The following is a 12,581-nucleotide window of genomic DNA, read 5'->3' as shown; positions in this document are numbered from 1 at the left end:
ATTTTTTAACATAATTCTAAGTGTCATTAATGTTCTAATAGCTGGTATTTATCATAGCAAGTATTTTGTAGCTGTGTCAATTTTGCTTTAGCTCAGATGTAAATGTTAGATTTGTGAACTAGTCTGTTATAGGGTAGAATTAACTTAGTAAATGGTGAGAACTCTGGGTCTTCAATGAGTGAATTAGAGAAGAACATGAGAATTACACTGTCATGAAGGTAACCAGAGCTCTGTATCTATGAAAGAAAATGTCCAAGAACAAGTGAGTTTTAGCTCAGGGAGGGTACTAGAATGTGTGAGTGGCCATAAAGGACAGCTGCCAGAGGAGATGCTTCCCCAGCTCTCCTCTTGACTCCCATCTAATGGTCTCTTTTTGAAAACCACCCTTGAGCAATGAATGACCTTCTTGCTTTTAGTCTTTAGTCAGCTTCAGTCTTTGCAGACTTTCCTCCGCAGCTGAACAGTGATCCTGCCACCATGTCTAGCTCCCCATCATTTCCCTCAAGAACCACCTTGGCAACTGGCTCTCCCAGCTCCCTGGCTCAGGAACACCATCTCACTTATGATGCCTCCCACCAACCTCAGCTAGAGTTTAGGCAATAAAGATCGGGGTGATAAGAAGAAAGCAGCTTTAACCTCAATTCTTGGCCTTTACTACCCCAAACAGAAGAGACCCTCTAGGTCAAACATCCCCTTATGGCATAGCAACTAATGAAAAAGATTAGATTTACAGCAATTACAATGATAATAATAATGAGTAATATTTATTGTACATCTGTTTTGTGTCAGGTATTGTCTCAATCATTTTACATGAATTAACTCATTTAATTTTCACAGTAACACTGAGGAAGATGAGGTTATGCCTATTTTGCAGATGAGGCCAAAGATGATCAGAGTTTTTTGTTGTTTTTTTTTTTAAGATTTTATTTATTTATTTGACAGAGAGAGATCACAAGTAGGCAGAGAGGCAGGCAGAGAGAGAGAGAGGAGGAAGCAGGCTGTCCGCAGAGCAAAGAGCCGGATGTGGGGCTCAATCCCAGAACCCTGGGATCATGACCTGAGCTGAAGGCAGAGGCTTTAATCCACTGAGCCACCCAGGCACCCCGATGATCAGAGTTTTAAAGCAAACAGCAGTCTCACAGCTAAAAGTTGTGTACAATATACAGAGAGAAGGACTAAAGGCAGAGTATGAAGTTAACCAAGAAAGAAAAGAATACTGTGTTACCTCCTTGACAAAGTGAGACTCTGATTTTTCAGGGTAACTTTAGTTTGCCTTTAGTTACAACTACAAGACTTCACATACACTCAAGATGTATTGGTGCTTGGACTCCAAATTCCTTTACCTGTAAACTCTTGTGTGGAAACATCCAATGCCAATCTCACAGAGGTTTTTCCTTAAGAAAGACTGTTTTGGGTAGCTTGCAAATTGGAGTCCTCATCATGAAAGGCTGAAAAGTTTCTAGGGACTCCCCAGGACGTTTATCCAGAAAATAGTAAGTTTTAGCACCCAATGACTAAAAGTCACCTTACTTTTTAAGAGAGGGGAGTTTCCAACTTTATTTTGGAAAACTAAACAAAGAAACTGGTGAGCACTGGGTGTTACACACAACTAATGAATCACTGAAACACGACATCAAAAACCAATGATGCGCTATATGCCGGCTATCTGAACATAATTTTTAAAAATCTGTAGAAACAAAACAGAAAGAAAGAAAGATCAACAAAATAAACCATTTAACCTATGCACCCAAAATCACTAGTAGGAAAGGTTTCAAAACCACAAAGTCTAGCGAAATACCCAGAAACACAGTCAGCATCAATGGGCTAGGATACATATTGATGATTAATTACATAGTGGTTTCTCCACAAAGTTTTTACAGAAGCTAAGGAAAAAAAAAAGTGTTCAAAAGTAGGAAGAAAGAGACGAGACTATTACTAGCACTCACTAGTGAACCAGAGGTACTTACTAAAAAGAGAGAATTTGCAACATGACATTTAGACATGGTTTATGTGATGTGCACTGTCCCATTAGAACCCTGACCTAAATTTAATAGTTTAAAAAGAGCTAAGTCTCCTTTCCCACCCATTTCCAAATACCAGCTGAGAACTCATTTCTCAGACCCTTTTCATCAACAAGAGAACCCTGAGAAGTTTTTAAAAATTTAAGGAGAAAAGGTCACAATGTTAAAAGGCCAGTACACAGTCTCTTCTCTTTCCTAAAATGGCCATGTAGTTACAATCCATGATCATGAAAGAGTTAAAATTCTGCACTGTTTAAGAACAACCAGTTGACCTTTAAATATGCTGGTTTCATTCCAATCACCTTTCAACAAGCATGAAATCTGGCACAAAGTGTACTAACACACACCAATTATTTTCATAGTGTACATGACTGAGCTCACAGTGTCCTGTTTAGAAAAAAGAATTAATGTTCGTTTTCCAAAAGCCAGACTTAAAGGCTGAGTGTCTCTGTCGGTAGGATTGTCCTTTGGAAACCATCACCAAAGTGCTGTTGGAGAGCCCTTTCCTTGTAAAAGAAGAGTTTTTGGTTTTTGGGTTTTTTTTAAGAAAATCACTTTTTCATGTGGTTTAAATTCTGTTAGATGAAATGGTTCCCTCTCCCCCACCCCCAACCCCCGGAACATCAAAAGTAAAAAGAGTTAATCACAATGCTCAGTTAAGAACTTGACAGGCCATCTATGTAAGAGAAAAACTATCCCACCTGGTAGAAGGGTGAAATGTCCAACTCTACTCTGGGAAAATGCATTAAAATTCAGGGATTCAAAATCAATTATCTAGTGTCTATGCCTTAAAATGACTCCTTGCTTTTCCAAAGTGATTCCCCTGAAGTTCTTTTAAGGGGTAATATTCCCTTGAGTCTTCAAAAAAGAATTCAGTGTACAAAAACTCTGTCACGGGCTTTTTAAGAACATATTGGCCAGCTGTTTGGGCACAAAAAGCAGATGTAGGAGCTCTCTGTGAAAGACTGTGCCTGGCAACCAGGGAGCCTCTGGTCAATCACGAGACTATGTTCTTTATCGCCTCCTTTGTGCTCTATCTCCAGATGCCCTTTGGATCTCATCCAACCCCATTCCCCTCAGACAGTTATATGAAATATTCACCCCCACCTCGACCATATTCCAGCCTGGGTGTGTGTTTTTGCTTTGTTTAATCCTTTGCCTTAGGACTGAGACTTCTGAGCTTCCTTCCCAAATCTCAACATCCTCCTCTCTCAGCATCTCACTCCAGTGAGAGACTTCTGCTTGCCCTGCACATGTTTGCCAGCCTCTCCTTGCCACAACATTTGACTTCCCTCCTTCACTCCTCGTCATCTGTGAGTCCAGAGAGAGAACGGTGAGGATCTCACAGCGATGTGGGCAGTGGTCCGAGGCCACTGTCTAGATCACCACCATGCACCCACACACTTCTGCTTTCTGCTGCCGAGGGAGGGTCCTGATTCAAGACAGGACGCCATCTGGCTTGGGGACTATGTCAGGAAAACATCCTCCAGCCTGAGGCCATGGCACAGGAAGTCCCTTGGAGTTTACTATCTATCAGGACGACTTGGTGACATGTGCAGCCCTGAGGACCCTGACATCTTCCCCCCTTAATGAAAGGGGCCATTTCAGAGCCCTGGATGAGTGGGATCATTCCAGAGATGTGCCAGGCAAAAGGAGCAACCAAGGCCTCTACGAGTCTCACCCATTACATCTGCCCTATTTCTTATTGTTCCCAAGAAGCAGAGTTCTCTTGCTAGCTGCTGCTGAGTAGCCACAAATTCCAATCCCCTTTTAACACTTCCAGGACTGGGCGCCTGGGTGGCTCAGTGGGTTAAAGCCTCTGCCTTCGGCTTAGGTCACGGTCCCGGGGCCCTGGGATCAAGTCCCGCATACAGCTCTCTGCTCGGCAGGGAGCCTGCTTCCCCCTCTCTCTCTGCCTGCTTCTCTGCCTACTTGTGATCTCTCTCTCTCTGTCAAAATAAATAAATAAAATCTTTAAAAAAAAAAACAAAAAACACTTCCAGGACTAACCATATGTTAAAGTTTTCATAGAACCATCAAGCCCAACTTAGAACTGATTACCTACACCCCTTTGCCTTGCCAAAATTTGCAGAGCAGGGAAATAAAAGTATCTTTGTTCTACTACCCTCCGCTCAGCAACTAACAAGAGAAACGCAGATCACCTGAACACAGGTGTCAACCACCTCTAGGCCCACGTCTGACTTGTATAGGTTTTCTCCTTGTATGCAGACAGTGACTCCCCTGGTCACATCACCCTGAAGTCTGTGACACCACAGAAGTCTCAAAGTCCTATAAGTATGAAGAATTGCATGGAAATATATTTACTTAACATTTTCTGTGTTATTAATCAGGGTACATGATTCATTGGTGGATGAGAGCTGTTCAGGATTCCCAGCCCAGCCACCACTTCCTCTCTCCTCTTGGTCAGATCCTGCTCACTCCAACCTCAGTACGGAGAAATAGCGTGCCTGAGAGCCCTGAAGACAGACGACTGAAGATTCAGTGTCAGTGTTGTTAACAGAGTGATTTTGGCCCAATCGGGACAAGTCCCTTAAACCTCAGTTCCACGTTCTGCAAAATGGGGATTACAGCAGCCACCCTACAAGGCACGATGAACGAAGCAATGAGACAATGAAAGGGCACATGATGTTGAATTATCAACAGAGAAAGAAAGACTAATGAGAGGGGAAGGGAGGAAAAACTGAGGTCTGCCTGCCTTGGCTTTTCACGCTAGTAAAACGTTCACGGAAAAGCTAAGGAAGATAAACCAAAATATAGTACCCTTAGGGAGGGTCAGAGGGCGAAGTTGCTGCGTCTACAAGCACAGCGCAGAGCTCGCTGGCTGGGCGGGGCGCGTCTGCAGGCTCCGCCAGCCCCGAGCCCAGCACTAACTCCCCGCACTGGCGCTCACCACGTCCAGGTCACTCCGCGTGGTAGAGAGACCACATCCGCGGAAGGACACACTTGGATTGCGAAGCCAGACAAAACCTCACCCCGTAAACTTACTTTATGCCCATGGTGCATCACCTTCAGAAGAAAATTCCAGCTTTGCATTGGCTGCTTGGTCCCACTTGAATGGGAAGTTCTGCAGGGGCCCGAAATAGAAAACAGGAAGTCAACGTAACTGATTTGCTTAAATACAAAGCCCTGCACTCATCATGGATGAGAATTATGGAGAGGTAGAAACCTCCTTTTTATTTTGTGTTGTTGTTGTTGTTGTTGTTGTTGTTTTAAGATGTATTCATTATTTTAGAAAGAGAGCACAAGTTGGGGAGGGGCAGAGAGAGAGAAGCAAGCAGACTCCCTGATGAGTGTGGCCTGGACCAGGGCTCGATCTTAAAATCCTGAGATCATGACCTCAGCTGAAATCAAGAGTCAGATGCTTAATTAAGAGACTGAGCCGAGGTACCCCCCGAAACCTGCTCCTTGAAAAGCGATCACATGCCCACTGTTTACAGAAAACATCCTCCTCTAGGGAAGAAAGAAACCATCCATCAGCTTCCTTAGTAAAGGGAGGGAGGCAGAGCTGGGTTGGCAGTGAGGTAAGGGCTACCCAGAGTGTTCCGTCAGAGCCAACGGTTACTAAAAATAACCAGGTGCCCCACTTTGATGCTTAGGCTCTATTCTCTGGGCTGGTTCCTCTAAGGGCACTTTTCTTGAAGGGAACAGTTACTGAAGTGGCTCCCCTCCCAACTTCCTCATTACTGTTCACAGAATCAGTATTTTCCAAGGGTCTCGGCTTTGATACTTGCACGTTGGCACTCCAAGCTCCACTCTGCACGTTCCTGCCCCTACAGTGAGTTTCCCTCCCATACAGAGAGTTTCATATCATTGCGTGAGGTACTAATTAGCTAGTTCCAGCACATTTCTACAATGGGCTCGCCACACCTTGCCATTGCCTAAGCTATTTCTGGTCTGAATCCTCAGTACCCCAGTCTTCCCCCACCCCTGCTCTCTTTTATGAGACTGCCCTGCCGGGTGAATTTTGGCAGCATACACTTTGCTCACTTGATGCCCCTGCTCCAACATCTGCCATAGCTCCCTAGTCCCTAGTAAACAAGGCTAACTTTGTCCCAAGTGGTCTCGCCTTATGGAAGGAGCTCAGGCAGTGTGCTGGAGGAGAGAGTGCCTGAGCTGGTGCCTGGTGGATTGGGGAGGAACGTATCTGTGGTAAGCTTTACTAAGTGGTAGTGTGAATCTGAGCAGACTAGCAACCTCTCTGAATAGGTTTCCTCATTTGTGGTCTGAGGATAAGATCACCTCCCTAGTTAGGAAGGATTAAACAGATCATACATACAAAGTAGTCAGAGTAGGTTTTGTTAAGAAGAGTAATTAATGCTTACAGAGTGCTTACTATCTTACAGGCTCTGTTCTGAAGGCTGGATATGTTTTTATGAAACTATTATTATTATCCTCCCTCTGTAGAAGAGGAAATTGAGTCCAGAGAAAGTGAAGTCACTGAAACCACACAATGAATCAGAACAGCCAGCCTTTGAATTCAGGCAGTCTGACTTCAGACTCTAAAATGCTCAACTCCTGGCTTTCCCGCTTCTCATTAGGCTACATCTCTTTCCTTCCAGCTTTCACTGGCTAACACAGCCCACACGTCCCACCCAGTCCTACCCTTCTGCCCAGACTTTGTTCCACATTCCTGTCTCCCCAGATGGATGCCTGCTGTACTTTCTTTCAGGCTCACCTGATGTCTTGAAAGAAGTTACTGGATTTTCTCTAACCTCAAGTATACCACACCTTTTATCTCGCCCCCACTTAAGCATCAGCTTGTAAGTATTTTCCAGTTCTGTCGTCTGTTTCCAGAAAGTGCATCAAAAAATGGACCACACCCCCAAATGCCAGCAGTCCCCAAAGAAACATGTCACCAACACTCCGCTGCCATTACCAAGCCCTCCCAATGTCCATTCATTTATCCAACAAGCATTTCCCACACAACGGCCATGTCCCATGTCCGTTTCAGTACATGAATATTACATGGGCCCTGTCCTCTAGGATCTCACAGGCAAATGAGATGAGTATTTGTAAAGACAATCTTAACAAGCTGTGGTAAGTAGGAAATGCCTGCTGTGAATGGCTCCCTGCTCCTGCATTTCCCAGATAATACCTTCAGGCTACCAGACAGCCCTTCCTTTTCATCTCTGCTGCCACTTTGTGGTTCACTGCTCCCCCCTATTCCTCAATCATTGCAATCCCCTCTCAACTTACCTTCCTGCCCCTTAAAACCAACCTGCCCCTGCTGCCTAATAACCTACAGTCTGCACTCTCATACATGAACCAAGTGCAAGGCCCTGAGCCTGGACAAACCAACAATGCCGAGGAACTTCCCTGACTTTCCATTCTTGCTCCACTGCCCTCCACACACATGCACTGCCCCTCACATACCACCTAAGGGAGACTTCCTGGAGCACTCCCATACACAGTCACCTATTTCCTCCTGCACCCTTTGTCCACCCCGCCCTCCCAATCTTGGAGCTTATTTTTATCTCTGAAATTTAGATGCTGCTCCTAAATTCAGGACAAATCATCTCCCCCAAGAAGCTTTCTCTCATTCTCCCACAAGGTGTGATATTTCCTTCCTCTGAGGTATGATCATCATGCCTTGTGTGTCCTTTAGGGCACTTGACTTGTGTCATGCATTAGTATTAGTCACTTCTATGTTTTCCCTTATGGTCTCTGTATCTTTGCGACAGCGCTTTTGTCCTTACTGTCTTTGTTCAGTATGGCACCTAGGAGATCGCCTCAGGCGTAACAGGTGCTGAATGAATAATGAATATGCTCTTTATTCTTTCTATGTGGTGAAGTGGGAGAAACATCTCATGTGGACCAAGAAGAAAGCTAAGGTTTTGTCCTTTTTGTTGGTATCATGTAATCATTTATCCAACAAATCTTTTTTTCATCCCTAGGCTGTGTGCTACGCACTCATAGTACCAAAAAAAAAAAAAAAAAAAAAAAAAAAAAAGACACAAACACCTGCACTCAGTAAACACATGTTCCCTTTCAAAGAGATACTGGCACATAATACAAATGAAATATGAGTCGCAAAGCTATGGCAAGTCCACTACCAACTATGTGTGTGATCTTGGGCAAGTCCCTTACTTGACAAAATAAGTATTGATAAATACTTACCAATAAGTCACAGGCAGTCTGTGAATTGATGATTTTAACCACTGCATGGCATGTTTTTCTAAGGAATGTCACTTCCAAGTTATTAAGTGCCAAAATATTTGCAAAATTAATGTTAATTAATTCTAGGGAGATCAAGTAGGCAGCTGCTAAAGAAAGATAAGGACCAGCAGCTGAAACTGATATTTACACAGTGAGAAAAAATCAATTGTAAGTACTTGACCAGTGCAACATAACCCAACCAATGAAATGCAAGACTATTAGATGTAAAGTGGTCCCTGTGTCTGGGCTCCTCCACTGCAGGTGCATCGTGGGTACTATGGGATGGCCCTGCTCTGCCAAACCTCCCAAAATGGACAACAGAATACCTTCCAAGGCTCATGATTTAAACTATTTTAAAATTAATAATCAGAATCAAATGGTGACATAGGTATTATCACCTTAAAGAGAGTCAATGGCTGCCAGATAAACAGAGCTTGTCTTACAGTACAATGAGAAATGCTCACATGTCCTTTAAAAAATGACACAAAAAGAATGCTTATCACTCACATCATCCTAGAAAAGTGCAGCCACAGAGGAAAATGTAGATCGTGCTCAGTCAAGCTCTCCCGAGGTGCAAAGGAGTCTTGATCATTAGATTCTGAGTTTAACATCATTTGGCCATGGCTATTCTGAATATAGATGTCAATGTTCCACTTTACCCCAGCATAAAACGTGCAAGTCATTTAATAGACTCCTCTAGTCCTGACTCTGTGCACATCAAGCCTGGTTATTGACTGGTTTGCCTTAAGGTCTTTCAGTCAGAATAGAATGTGATGATCAAGATGATGAGTATTGTGGTTTCTGGACCAGATGTCTTTGTCATCAGAAATATGTCATTCTCCTTGGCACATCAGTCTCATTAGCTGACTCATAGGACTCCTCACTTAAGCAGCAGATGCCCTCTCAAGAAACTCAAATCAAACCGAATCAAGTTTCTGGACCTGAAAGGCTGAGGTCTAAACCTTAGACCTTAGCAAATTCTGCTAAGGTCTGCCACCTTGCTGGAGCTCCAAAAACACATCCAGATGTCCTTCCTTCTCTTAGAGGCCTCCTTCCCCGTCACACATGCCATGTACCTTTTCTCTAAAGTCTTCTAGTTGCTACTTCAACTAGGTAAGGACCAGGTTTTCTTTTCCTTGTGCATCATGGAGCCTACATGGGAACAATGCTTGGCTAAGCATTAGAGATGCGCTCCCCTGGGCTCCCATACTCTCCCACCAGTATTTCACACATAGAATTGGAAATGTGTGTGTACAAGTCAGGCTCCCCTCTATGATGTGGGCAAGGACTTCTTTTTGTTCATCTCCGTATCCCCACACTTGGAGCCTGGCATGTTGAAAGTGTTCAAACAATGGCTGGGAATGAAGAAGTCAGTCATTATCATCCAGAGCGTACTGAGGATTTACACAGGGAATTCAGAACTACAAATGCAATGGTTCCCATCCTCAAGCACAATCTACAAAAAACTGAAAACCTCAATTGTGAACCATGATTTGGTCTTAGGCATGGTCACCTTCAGAGACTACAACTCAGAAGCAACCCAGAAATAATTTCCAAACAACAAATTCTCTTTCTCCTTTCTCAAGCAGTGTTACAAGGAAGGTTAGTGCACATCAACAATTCATAAAGCCCCCCTTCTGTTCATGTGGTGACTTCACCTCACAGAAGCTCTTTCATGCACCTTTCCTCTTCAGAATTCCCCCACCAAACGCTTCTTCCAGATCTGGTCCCCAAAGCTTATTCCTTCTGTCCCTCCATCTCTCCCCTTGATGCCGCATCACAAAAGCCCAAAAGAACTGGTTTGGCAATAGCAAACCTTGCTTGAAATGTGGGGAAGGAAAAGAAAATAGATAAGCAAAACCCAAACCATTCTTGGAAGATAGGGCAAGAGCACGGTGAATCTATCATACATTACAAAGTTTGGCATCTTCATACACAGATACAACTTACAGTTGCTAAAATGAACAGGAAATGGTACGAAAAGAGTTTAAATTGTTTAAGTATCTGCAATGTTAAGAGACTCATGACAGCTGATCACCAAGTATTTAGTGAGCACCTACTCTAAGAACTGTTTTGGAAAGGACAGTGTCGAGGGGCCCAAGACCACCCTGATTCTTAGACATTCACTACAAGAACACCCAGAACTCAGCCTATTGCTCTTACAGTTGAGATTCTATGCAGCAATATAGTAAGGACACACAGCCAGATCATAAGAAGAAAAGACAGAGGGTGATCCTGGAGGAGTCCATATACAGGTTTCCTTATGCTCTCTCCTTCCCATGAGAGGTCACAGATAGAACACAGCCCCCCCGCAACCAAAATGCAGCAACCTGTATACAAGGATTCAGCCTAGGGCAGCTCCTTAAAGACTCAGTGCCCAAGGTTTCTTACTGCTGGTCATGTAGGTACTTTCTTCCTAGCACATTAAGAAATTCCAGACTCCCAGGGGCAAGCAGGTGTTCAAAGACAGACTAGAGTGGTACAGAAAACTCCAAGCGCAATGCACCATACCCATCAGTTACCTGTAGACCGAGAGAACTCAGAGAACCAGGTTCCTAGAGACCAGTCAAGAGCCCACCTTGCCATCCAGCCTTTCCTGCCGAGATACAAAGACCAAGTTCTTGCCCTCAAGACAAATAACATTTAGAGAAATAAGATGTGGACATTCAACGGGCAAAGCAATACAGTAGACAGAGCATGCGGCTAACACTAAAGCAACAGGACCCACATTTGAGACCACATGTATCAGAATCACCAGCGTGCTCATCAGCCTTGTGGCTACAACTCAAGGCATCCTAAGCAGTGGAAGGATAGAACGTCAGTCAAAGGGAGGGGTTCTGGTGAGATTATAGAAGACCCTGAATGCCACAATGAGAAATTTGAATTTCATTTCATAGCCATGGGATGCCAGTGAATTTTTTTTCTTAAACAGCTAATAACAACAACATCATCAAAGCGGCACTGTTTGAAGATGCATCTGACTACATTATGTAGAATATAGTAAAAGGGACAGAGATCACAGGCCAAGAACCCAGAACTTCAAGGGAAAAGAAAATGATCATAATGGACACTGGGGACCATGAGCGAGGAGTTAGACCCTGTCCTGGTGCTTGGCATCAGTGCTCGTGTCTGCCACCTATAGGAGGTACTACTGTCCCCATCTTACAGGTAAGCTCAGCGAATGGCACACAATGGATTCGAATCTAGATAATGTGCTTCCAGCCCTCAGGTACTTACTATCCAACATATGTGTGTAACACAAAATTAGGATAACAGAAAACCAACAAGTGGGGAGCCAGGGTCCATAACCAGGGCAAGGAGTAACTACGCAAACTTCTACACTTACCTTGTCCTTTCCTCCCTTTGGCTGTCTTACTCGAAGATGACAGGCAGCAAGTTGTTTTCCAAAATTGGTAGAAGATTGAAAGAGAGAAGTAAAACCAGAAACTTTGACATTTTTCTGAATGAGATGAAAGGTGAAGAATCGATAGGAGTCACAGCTCTTCCTGACCCAGATAGAGAGTAAGAAACCAAATGCCACGTAGCATCTTGATTTAAAGAAAGTGGCCAATTGTGGCCTTCTTCGATCTTTAATATCTCAGAGAAATTTTGCACTATTAAAATGTTCCTTCCTGTTTATTTCCCTCTGACATAATACAACCCAAACATCACTTAATAACTGGACTACTCTCAAGACTCTGATTTTTTTTTAAAGATTTTATTTATTTATTTGACAGAGAGAGAGATCACAAGTAGGCAGAGAGGCAGGCAGAGAGAGAGGAGGAAGCAGGCTCCCCGCGGAGCAGAGAGCCTGATGCGGGGCTCGATCCCAGGACCCTGAGATCATGACCTGAGCCGAAGGCAGCGGCTTAATCCACTGAAGACTCTGATTTTTTAAGACATCTAAAATTAACACTTACCCCAGAATCATCACCACTCTCATCAAGATACATCTGTTGATCACTTGATTGCACAAAAAGTTTTACAGATGCTAAAGCAAAACATTGATCCCAATGGCTTTAATATAGTCATTTGCTTTAATCGATAAATACCTCTCCGAGTTCTCCATAAAACCCAGAATTACGCAACAAGACATGACAAGCCACTGTTTATGGGGAATTAATCTGTTGTCTCAACTGACACTAAGCAGGAGACCAAAGGCCATTAAAACAAGCTGAAATTGATGCACCAAAATAACTCAGTCCAGGACACTGATCTTATCATGCTGGAAATGACTCTAAAATCTTTATTACCTCTTAACATAACTCTAAGTGAGCTGTCCATATCTTTCATACTCAGATTCTCTATTAATCAATTCAAACACTCAGACTTATGACCATGAAATGACCATGAGTCAAGAAACAACTTGAACGAAACCTTCAA

At 43.5% G+C, this 12,581-nt stretch overlaps 1 protein-coding gene across 1 annotated transcript in view; it reads right to left on the bottom strand.

Moving 5' to 3' along the window:
- Positions 1 to 12,581, bottom strand: part of PDE4D (phosphodiesterase 4D) — a 1,501,314-nt gene that overhangs the window by 1,488,058 nt on the left and 675 nt on the right. The window lies entirely within an intron of this gene.

Source organism: Meles meles, chromosome 3, assembly GCF_922984935.1.
Source record: "Meles meles chromosome 3, mMelMel3.1 paternal haplotype, whole genome shotgun sequence".
Taxonomy (NCBI): Eukaryota; Metazoa; Chordata; class Mammalia; order Carnivora; family Mustelidae; genus Meles; species Meles meles.
Note: the sequence above shows the minus strand (reverse complement) of the source record. Positions and strands in the feature narration are given on the sequence as shown.